The sequence below is a fragment of the Nannobrachium achirus genome (assembly GCF_963921795.1).
Source record: "Nannobrachium achirus genome assembly, chromosome: 24".
NCBI classification, from domain to species: Eukaryota; Metazoa; Chordata; class Actinopteri; order Myctophiformes; family Myctophidae; genus Nannobrachium; species Nannobrachium achirus.
The window spans coordinates 7,369,271-7,380,441 of NC_137831.1; positions in this window are offsets into that span (position 1 = coordinate 7,369,271).

The window sequence follows — 11,171 nt, forward strand, 5'->3', positions numbered from 1 at the left end:
TAACTGCAGTGATCTCCATATATGGACATAAAATGGACGCCGACAGACAGACAGACAGATACAGATATCTCCATATATGGGCATAAATGGACACAGGCAGACAGATGGTCAAAACGGGTCCTATGAAAACAGGTATAATGGGGTTTGCATTAAAGGGCGGGGCATTCATTCCCTATTTACATTGTTCCGAGTTGGCCAGGTCGCCGACTAGACGCTGGGCCGCCCGAGCTTCTAGTTATGATAATGATCCAACGTCTATAAAATAGCCCATAGAAAAAGGCAAATAATAATTATCTATCTATAAATGCGAGAAGTCTCTGCGTGTCTGTCTGTCTGTCTGTCTGTCTGTCTGTCTGTGTGTCTGTAATCCGCGTATCTCGAGAACCGTTCGTCCCACCGGCTTCAGATTCGGCACGCGCGTTCCCCGCCGCGGCACGGAGTGCAGTGCCGGGCCTCGACCCGACCCCACGCGCGGTTTTCCGAAACCGGCCCGAAACGTTCGGAATATCCTTATGCGGAGCTGATTGTTGACATCAGGCTGTTCCGGAGGAAATCGGCGCAAGCGCTGACTCATTGTGACATCACTCATAAAAGGCTCTGACATCACGTACGCCACATGAGTCAACAAAAAATCTCTGAATATCTCCATATATAGCATATATGGGCATAAAAGGGCATAAAGGGACACAGACAGACGGATACAGAGATCTCCATAAATGGGCATAAAATGGACGCAAATGGCATATATGGGCATAAAATTTACGCAGAATCACAAAGATCTCCATATACGGGCATAAAGGGACACAGACAGACAGATACAGAGATCTCCATATATGGGCATAAAATGGACGCAAATAGACAGATATCTCCATATATGGGCATATATGGGCATACAATGGACCCAGAACTATATCTGCAGTGATCTCCATATATGGACATAAAATGGACGCTGACAGACAGACAGACAGATAACAGATATCTCCATATATGGGCATAAATGGACACAGGCAAACAGATGGTCAAAACGGGTCCTATGACAACAGGTATAATGGGGTTTGCATTAAAGGGCGGGGCATTCATTCCCTATTTACAACGTTCCCGAGTTGGCCAGGTCGCCGACTAGACGCTGGGCCGCCCGAAGGCCCAGCTTCTAGTAATAATAATAATAAATAAAAAGTATTGAAAATGCTATCGGAAAAGGTATCGTATCGATTCCTAGGTATCGAAAAAGGTATCGTATCGATTAAAAGGTGAACGATACCCATCCCTAATCATGACCAGCTCAACCATCTCTCTCTACTCCCAACTCGGTCCCCTTTCCGCAAATATCACACCCGCAGCCCATAATCTGGATGGGATTTATGACGCAGACCTATCATTTAATAAGCAAGTTACAACAGTTGTCCAATCCTGCTACTTCCAGCTGAGCAACAATGCAAAGATAAAGTCATTTCTGTCAACCACTGATCTCCAAAAGGTAATTCAGGCCCTCATAGCATCACGTCTCGACTGCTGCAACTCCCTTTACTCCGGTCTCAGCAAGAGAACATTATTTATCCCACCTACAACTAATACAAAACTCTGCTGCCAGATTGCTCACAAACACAACAAAACGAGATCACATCACCCCTTTACTGGCTGCCCTTCACTGTAAGCTCCAGATGTGACTTCTAAATTCTGCTCATCACTTACAAAGCCCTGCACAGGCAGGCCCCGACCTACCTGTATATTCTGGATAGCCTATGCTGCCTCCTTATGAGTCAGGGTGCATCCTTAGTAGCCTAGCTGAGCTAGACATCCCAGCCATGTTAAAACAAGGTAGGGATGGTCTACGGTCGTGCACTAGCTCTTCAATTTGGGCACATCCATTAGCTCCAGAAAAGGGAGCTAGCCCCTGATTGGTTAGTTACAAAGTAAGGCGGACTTTGTCTCTCTCGCAGCATGTCTCATGTGAGCACACCTCATTCTCCATGCGGCAACAGCAGAGATAACATGGGTCTTTTTGCATACTGAGGGCTCCTGGAGGTTGCATTCCTGGAATGTCCCCTGCTGTGTTTAGCTGATAAGTGGGTATACTGTAAACAATGACAGTGACTCCCCCCTCCCCAGCTCCCCTCCACCCCTAGTTTTTGTTACCTCCTCCCATGAATTTCTTCTGAATGGGAGAACCTCCAGACTAGATAATGCAGTTAGTTAGCTAGATGCATTATCTAGGCTGGTTATACCAGGCTACATCCTTAGTATAGGTCCTCAGATAAGGCCCTCTTGAAGGTCTTAAATACAAACCTGGTTACCCGGGCACCCAGATTGTGGAATGCACTGCTGGTTCACCTTAGGCTGGCTTCATCACTGACTCTGTTTAAGTCACTTCTTAAAACACACCTCTCTACACCAAAATGTTTTTCATGAGTGTTTTGTCTTTGATGTGATAGTACGCACTTTTTTGTTGATTTTAGTGAATCAAATTGAGTGTGTTGTTTGTAACCTTGCGTGTTTTTACTATGTTGTATGTTGGTTTTAACCTCGCTCTGTGCAGCACTTTGTAACTTTGTTTTGAAGGGTGAAATAAAATTCATTATCATCCTCATCATCATTCTACTGCTGGTTCAGTTGAACTCATGCTATAACTCATGCTATAACTCATACTGTGTTGTATGTTGGTTTTAACCTCGCTCTGTGCAGCACTTTGTAACTTTGTTTTGAAAGGTGAAATAAAATTCATTATCATCATCATCATTCTACTGCTGGTTCAGTTAAACTCATGCTATAACTCATGCTATAACTCATGCTATAACTCATACTATGTTGTATGTTGGTTTTAACCTGGCTCTGTGCAGCACTTTGTAACTTTGTTTTGAAAGGTGAAATAAAATTCATTATCATCATCATCATCATTCTACTGCTGGTTCAGTTACACTCATGCCCTGTCATACTGATCTCATTGTACTGACGGTGTAAAGTACAGTAGTGCAACATTAGCCAATACGTTAGCAGATGTTATTGTTAATCTGCCTCCAATGTGAGGTATTTCTAAACAGCGATGGTGTTTTCTGGTTCTGTTCTGAACACATTGAGGCCAAATGATGCCAGAGAGATGGAAAGAGGAAGGACAATCATTTGAGCAGCACTTTGAGTGAGAGGCGGGGGCGGGGCTGCAACATGTGTTCATGTGCACATGCGTGTATTTGTGTCAGTGTAGCGCAGCTCTATTCAACATGTGGCTTGTGGACCACATGCGGCCCCTGCTGCATGTCTATATGACAAGTCATGGTCATAACATTCTCTCCAAGTTATTTTATTGTCTTGTCTTATCCAAGACTTTTTTATTTTTATTTTCTTTGTTCCAAAAGAAGAAACTTCATAATTTCATACTTGTGTCTGTTTGTTGTGTGTTTCTTACACTGTTTAGAACGGTCATGTAGTGTGTTACAAAATCATTGTCTAAACGCCAAAATAGGGCCATCATTTTTAGCTTGGACTTTTGGTATTTTGCTGAGTATCTCCTGAGCCACATTAAGTTGAGTAGCCCTGCTGTAGCCTGTGTTGCATTTGTATCCGTTGATCTGTCATAGAACAGGGAGAGTCATATCAATAGCTACATATGATTATGAATGGATAATCAGGCTATAACATGTAGGTATTTGTGACAACACTACAACTATACTATAGTGTTGCTGCACACACTAAAGTGTGTGTTCATATCCCCTCCACTACACCAGTGGCTGTTGAATCTCTCAACACCTACTGTACGTACATAATGCACATTTTCAATAATAGCATGATTTTTCCATGTCAGGAGTATTAAATGTGGCCTTTATTGACCACTACTACTGTAATGGCAATTTTCACCTTCCCAGTCAGTCTGTCACGTCACACATCACACTTTTCTCCTACTCATATCTCCGCCACCGTTGCCCCGATCCATGCCAAACTTTGCACACACACTCCTCACCCCTCATTTCTCACATGGCCCTCTTCTAGCGCCACCATGAGGCCGATTCTTGCAAGACACATTTTTGGACACTGCTCCTACAGATTTTGCCCTAAAATCACTTGATTTGACTAAATGACCGACCCCATCAAATCAATCAAAACGGGTTTGGACACATCAGGTTTCCACCCGACAACAACGATATTAACTGCTCTTAACACTTGATTAGATCACCTCAGTGATCCTAGCTTATAGACACTGTATCCACATGATACTGTGAGATATTTATTACATAGATACTGTACAGAACCACATGACACTGAGATATTTATTACATAGATACTGTACAGAACCACATGATACTGTAAGATATTTATTACATAGATACTGTACAGAACCACATGACACTGAGATATTTATTACATAGATACTGTACAGAACCACATGATACTGTGAGATATTTATTACATAGATACTGTACAGAACCACATGACACTGAGATATTTATTACATAGATACTGTACAGAACCACATGATACTGTAAGATATTTATTACATAGATACAGAACCACATGATACTGTGAGATATGTATTACATAGATACTGTACAGAACCACATGACACTGTGAGATATTTATTACATAGATACTGTACAGAACCACATGACACTTAGATATTTATTACATAGATACTGTACAGAACCACATGACACTTAGATATTTATTACATAGATACTGTACAGAACCACATGACACTGTGAGATATTTATTACATAGATACTGTACAGAACCACATGACACTTAGATATTTATTACATAGATACTGTACAGAACCACATGACACTTAGATATTTATTACATAGATACTGTACAGAACCACATGACACTGAGATATTTATTACATAGATACTGTACAGAACCACATGACACTGAGATATTTATTAGTGGTTCTCAAACACTTTTGGCTCAGGTCACCCCTTTGAATATCTATTTCATCCACGGCCCCCCTTGATTCCATTGTTACTTTACAGTAGGCAGGCCTAACTTAAAGTTATGTCAAATATTTAAATCTTTCCCCCTAAGATACAGTTAATGTCAGGAGGAAACTTCAGAGAATATCTGTTTCCGATCTTCAAGCTCACAACGTGTCAGAACATGACACGTTGTGAGCTTGTAGATCTGCTATTTCTGGTGAAAAGAGTTGGTGATACCCAGTCCAGTGCAACTCAGGTCAGTTTAAAGTGGTTCAACTGAAGTGATGTTGATGAATTCCAAATAATATCAAAGGATTCTGAGCCCCCCCCCCCCCCCTCCCCTCCCCCCTGGACCTGTGCCACGGCACCCTAGGGTGCCACATACGGCACCCACTCTGAAGAACCCTGTATTAAATGTCTTTGCTATTAAACATCTTTGTTTCATTGTTTTCTGCTGATCTTTACCTCTGTCTGAGAATATGTTTAGTGTTCAACCTGGCCTCCATAATATATAATGGAACCTCTAGTCTAGTGAAATTACCTGGTTTAATGCATGATTAACACAAGCACACACGCAAAAACGCACACTGGCAAAGTTGCAGCCAAGATCTTCTTTTTATACCCTCACATCTCCTGCATGTAACTCTGGTGACATCTAGTGGCTTTTAGCTGCAATTGAATTGAAAACTGCAAATCATTCACCTTAAGATCAGAGCTGATGTTGACTGTTTAGTTGAGTGCAAGGGTTAAAACATTACCAGCAATTACAGTGGTTCAGGAGCTGTAGAGAAACTGAAGGAAAGTGCGGTGCCCGATTCAACGCCTGGCTTCCTCTGAGTCAGTGTGGAAGAGTCCTTGAGCAAGAAAGACACTGAACCCCTAACTGCTCCTGATGAGCATGCTTTCCTCCACCAATGGTGTGTGTGTGCGTGTGCGCGTCCATATAGGCCTCTGTAGTCCTGCTGTTACAGTAACATCATGTGATCACTGCGTTGATTGTCATAATGTTTAGCCTAATGTAATTTTCCCCTCATTTTGTGTGTGAGTGAGTGAGTGGTGAGGAGTGACTGAGTGAATACCAGCTGGTGTGAATGATGGGTGAGTGGTTAATTAACAGGTGGAGCTACTGGTGATTGGCTCATGTGACCAGGCGGTGTCTATAAAGATGGCTGCCACCGGAGCTTCCAGTGTCTTTCTTCTAACCAGCTTCAAAACAACACCAGTGGCTTTATAGGGTGTTACTGTTTTGAGTGACTAGTTTTAACATGGGTTAGTTTTACAGCCAGTTGGTATGGTAGGGGTGGGTGGCTTTTGTTTTGGTTTTGAACTCTGTCTTTCTGTTTGCCACAGGTTATAATAGGGTTTTTAACTGAGTTTTACGTACAGGTCCTACCCTGAGGTTATTTTACCCATGTTTAACCTTTTGTGAATAAACCACTGTAGTTTGTTCTTATTAAACTGGTGTTGATGTCGGAGGGATGTAGGAAGGAGGGAGTCCATTCTTTTTGTTGTGGCTAGGCTCCCCTAGGCCGTGCCGTAACAATAATCCATTAAAACTGTTTAACCACTTTAGTCATTATTTTACACTTTGAAAACAACTTAAAAAATAGCAGATCTAAAAGCTCAGATCTGCTATTTTTGAAAAACCGTGAAGTTTTGTGAAAATTAAAGCCAACATATTTGCACCTATTTTGTGATCAGAGTCAGTGGCCAAATACTTAAGACATGTGAAGGAAGTAATATGGCTGCTGTCCTGCTTGCCTTACCTTGCCCAACAGTCCCGTGACTCCCGTCACAATATGATATTTCTGGCTAGCCATCGTCAGGGAAACGTTCTGTCGCTCTTTTCCCTTATTTGCAACAATGCAGAAGTCTGTAATCGAGTAGCCTCGGAAACCCAGACTTTTATTTTAGTAATCGAGAGACTAAAGACATCTAGACATGTTTTGTGGCTCTCAAACCACCATAGATCTCATTGTAACCACAGACAAATCTAAAGTCTCCGCGAGTGGGACTATTGAATGTGGTGGCCTAAGCGACCATGATATAATTTACTGCACCCGTAAAATACATAAGTCCAAAGCTGACGGCCACAAAACAGTTGAAGCTAGAAACCTCAAAACCTACTCTAGCGAAGCCTTTAATCACAAACTGGAGAAATCTGACTGGTCCCCAGTACTAGCTAGCACTCAGGTCGATGAAGCCTGGCTGGGCTTTAAATCCATTTTCAACACTACCCTAGACGAAGTGGCTCCTTTGCGTAGGGTCAGGGTTAAAGCCCGCTCACAGCCATGGTGGAATTCGGAAATCTGTGAATCAATGAAACTCAGAGACAAAAAATACTCTGAGAAACGCAAATATAATCACAAACTCAAAAAAGGCCCCAATAAACACCTTGAAGCCAAATTAGAAATAGTCAGTTTAGAGGCTAATAAACTGAGAAATCGGACAACCTCCTTAATCCTTTCTGCCAAAAAACACTACTTGGATGAGAAAGTTGAGGAAAACATCCACAAACCACGAGACCTATGGAAGCTATTTAAAACCCAGCTAGGCTGTGGTGCTAAACTTAGATCCATAGCCAGCAACATATCCATCCAAACTCCCATAACCCTCCTCACTGACAGTCTCGATGTAGCCAAAAATCTCAACATCTATTTCACCTCCATGGCCAAAAATCTGGTCAATAAACTGCCCACTCCATCTGGGCTGTTTGGTGTTAGGCACATCTTGAAATTCTACAGGAACCTTGGGGTATGCAAAGACAATTTTAAACTTACCACGGTGACAACTGATGAAGTGTTTAAAAAACTTCGCACCCTACCTCAATTCAAGGCCGCTGGCCATGATAAAATCGCCCCCAAATTTCTCATAGACTCAGCTGCCACCATTGCCCCAATCATTACCCATATTATTAATCTATCTATCAAGCAGGGTTATGTCCCCCAGGACTTCAAATTAGCTAAGGTAACCCCCCTGCACAAAAAAGGCAGTAAACTTGACCCTGGCAACTACAGGCCAATCTCAATCCTTAGTTCCATCTCTAAGGTAATGGAAAAAATTGTCTATGAACAGGTGGCTAAATATCTTGAAGAGAATAAACTGATCTACGAGTTCCAGTCTGGCTTCAGAGAGTCCCATTCCACAGATACATGCCTCATCTATTTGAATGATTACATCAAACGTGAAATTCACGATGGCAAATATTGCGGCATGGTCATGCTGGACCTCCAGAAGGCATTTGACACCGTCGATCATTCTATTCTGATCGAAAAACTCAAAGCTATTGGTCTTGATAGCACAGCAGTGAGATGGATGCACTCTTACTTGGTGGGGAGGGAACAGATGGTGGAAGTCAACGGAACCCTGTCCCCCCCCCTCCCAGTAAACTGTGGAGTACCTCAAGGGAGTATACTAGGACCACTGTTGTTCTTAATATACGTAAACGACATGTCATCTGCTTGTGACTGCAATCTGTTTCTGTTCGCGGATGACTCGGCTCTCCTAGTCTCCGGCAGAGACTTATTGCAGGTTGAAAAGGCCCTTAACTGTGAACTTAACAAGATCTGCACCTGGCTCAACGACAACAGACTCTCAATTCACCTAGGCAAAACTGAATGTATCCTCTTTGGATCTAGTCAGAATCTTAGCCTAGTTGAGAACTTCACAATTAAAGTAGGTGACACTGTGATAGAAAGAAAAAACTACATCTGCTACCTGGGTTGCATCCTGGAGGCTAACCTATCTAGTGAAAAAATGACCACCAAGGTTATCAATAAAGTCAACCAACAAATTCGCTTCTTGCAAAGGGTTGCCCCGCTGATCAATACTAAATCCCGAAAGACACTAGGAGGAGCTCTTATTGGGCCCCTCATTGATTACGGAGTCCTTGTCTGGTATCGCGACGCCCCAGCCGCCTTAAAGTTAAAGCTTCAAACAGCCCAAAACAAACTAATTAGGGTTGTGCTTGGTCTCCCTCCTCTGACCCACCTTACCGATCATCACCACGAAAGCGTGGGATGGCTCAAAGTAGCTGACAGAGTACAGCATCTTGCAATGGGCCTGGTGTACAAGATACTCTACACCTCCAAGATTCCCATGTACCTGACAAACTACTTCTTAAAGGTCAAGGATGTTCACGACCACAACACCAGAGGCAGCTCCACTAATCATCATCAACGTAGATTTAACACTAAACAAGGCTCTAACTCGTTCTCCTGCTACACCATCAACATGTGGAACGCCCTTCCTCAAGCCCTAAAGGAGAGCAAATCCCTAGCCTCCTTCAAAATTGGTATGAAAAGTCACCTTCAGACAGCTGCTACCCGTGACTTGTAAATAGACTAAGCCCCCATGCCCCCCCCCCCCCTTTTTTATTATTCTTTTTTCTGCCTTTGTATTTGATGTTATGCTTTTGAAACTGATATTATCCTAGATAAAGTACTATGTTCTATCCGTCTGTCTTTCAATGTTATATGAGATACTTAAAGTGTGGTTCCTGTGGAAATAAGCCTCGGCTTTCTAGGATCTCCTTTTAGTTGACCTTGTACCAGTGATTTGTACTGTCATGAAACTGTACTTTTTTCTATTGCAAACTTCTAATAAATTCTTCAATCAATCAATCAAAAGCAGATTGAACACCAGGGGGCGCCAGAACAACAACACTAAAAGGTCCAGATAAATAGCACTTAAAGCAGCACTATGCAACTTTTTAACAACTATATAGCATATTATGTCCCACAAAACTATAAATGTACGTGTTTAAGCAATAACAATCATCCTTCCATACTGTATATGTAGAGACTCTTGGGTAATGAAGTCCAAGACGTTTGGCTGCCATGTTGTTTGTGTCCAAAGTGGCCACTGATACCCCAAACTACATTTGCCTGGTGCCAGCCTCTATCACACACTTCATTTTACCGCCAGGGGGTGGTGTTGTGCGGTCTAGTTTATTAACCAGGCTAAAACTTCATAGTGCTGATTTAAGTGCAGTAGGCTACTTGAGTATTTTAATTAATTTAGTTACTTTTCAGCACTATTAGACCACATGTACTTAAGTAGTTGCTCCACTGAGCTCAATCTAGTGGTGTGTAGTAATTATTACTATCATTATTATTATAGCCTATAAATATTACTTTCACTTATATAAAATCATTGTGTGGTTATTATTCATTTATGAAGCATCGTGTGTAATATTAGTATTATTATATTCACTAATAAAGATACCAGTGGTGTAAAGTAACTAAGTATATTTACTTAAGTACATTTTTTAGGTATTTGTAGTTTACTTTCCAATTTCCAATATTTTTACTTCTACTCCACTACATCTCAGATCTAAATATTGTACATTTAACTCCACTACATTTATTTGAAAACTTTAGTTACTAGTTACTTTACAGATATAAATTATTAATATTAGAAAACATACATAAATCACTGTAGCCCTATTTTATACCATGGCTATTTGAAAATGCCGCATTGCGACGCGTTGTGAGCTTGTAGATCTGCCATTTTCAAACATGTATCTTTACTTTTCATACTTTAAGTAGCCTACATTTTGATGTCAACACTTTCATACTTTTACTCAAGTACATTTTGAATTTCGGACATTTTTGTAACAGAGTATTTCTACAATACAGTCGGCCTATTGACACTTTTACTCAAGTTAGAAATGTGAGTAGGCCTACTTTTTCCACCAGTGAAGGATTCCACTCAGCCAAACAAGGAGTCTTTCTCATGTGTTTATTAGAAATCATGTCACTATAATGATACACAGGTTACTATAGGACTGCACAAAGCATTACATAAGAGTTAATGAGCACAACATTGTACAACCATCTCACTGTCCATCAGACAATACATCAATGACATCTTATAGCTTCATTATATTACATTTGACCAAACACATGGCTTTGATAAAGCACCATAAATGGATAAAATCATATTATTTACATTACATCTGACCAAAGACATAGCTTTGATAAGCATAGCTTCATTACATTACATGCAGGGGTGTCACACCAAATTCTGGGCCCTGGGTACAAGGACTCACTGCATGCGGGCCCCCCCCATGAATGTTCTTCACAGGGGGAGGAGGGGGTTTAACCCATTTAGACTGCAGGAACGCATTATCACGCGTTATTTTGTGCTTTAACTATTGAAAAATAGCAGATATACAAGCTCACAGCGCGGCACCGAGTGCTGCGCTGCGAACTTGTAGATCTGCTATTTTGTTACATCGTGAACATTTGTGCAAGAGTCTTTGAA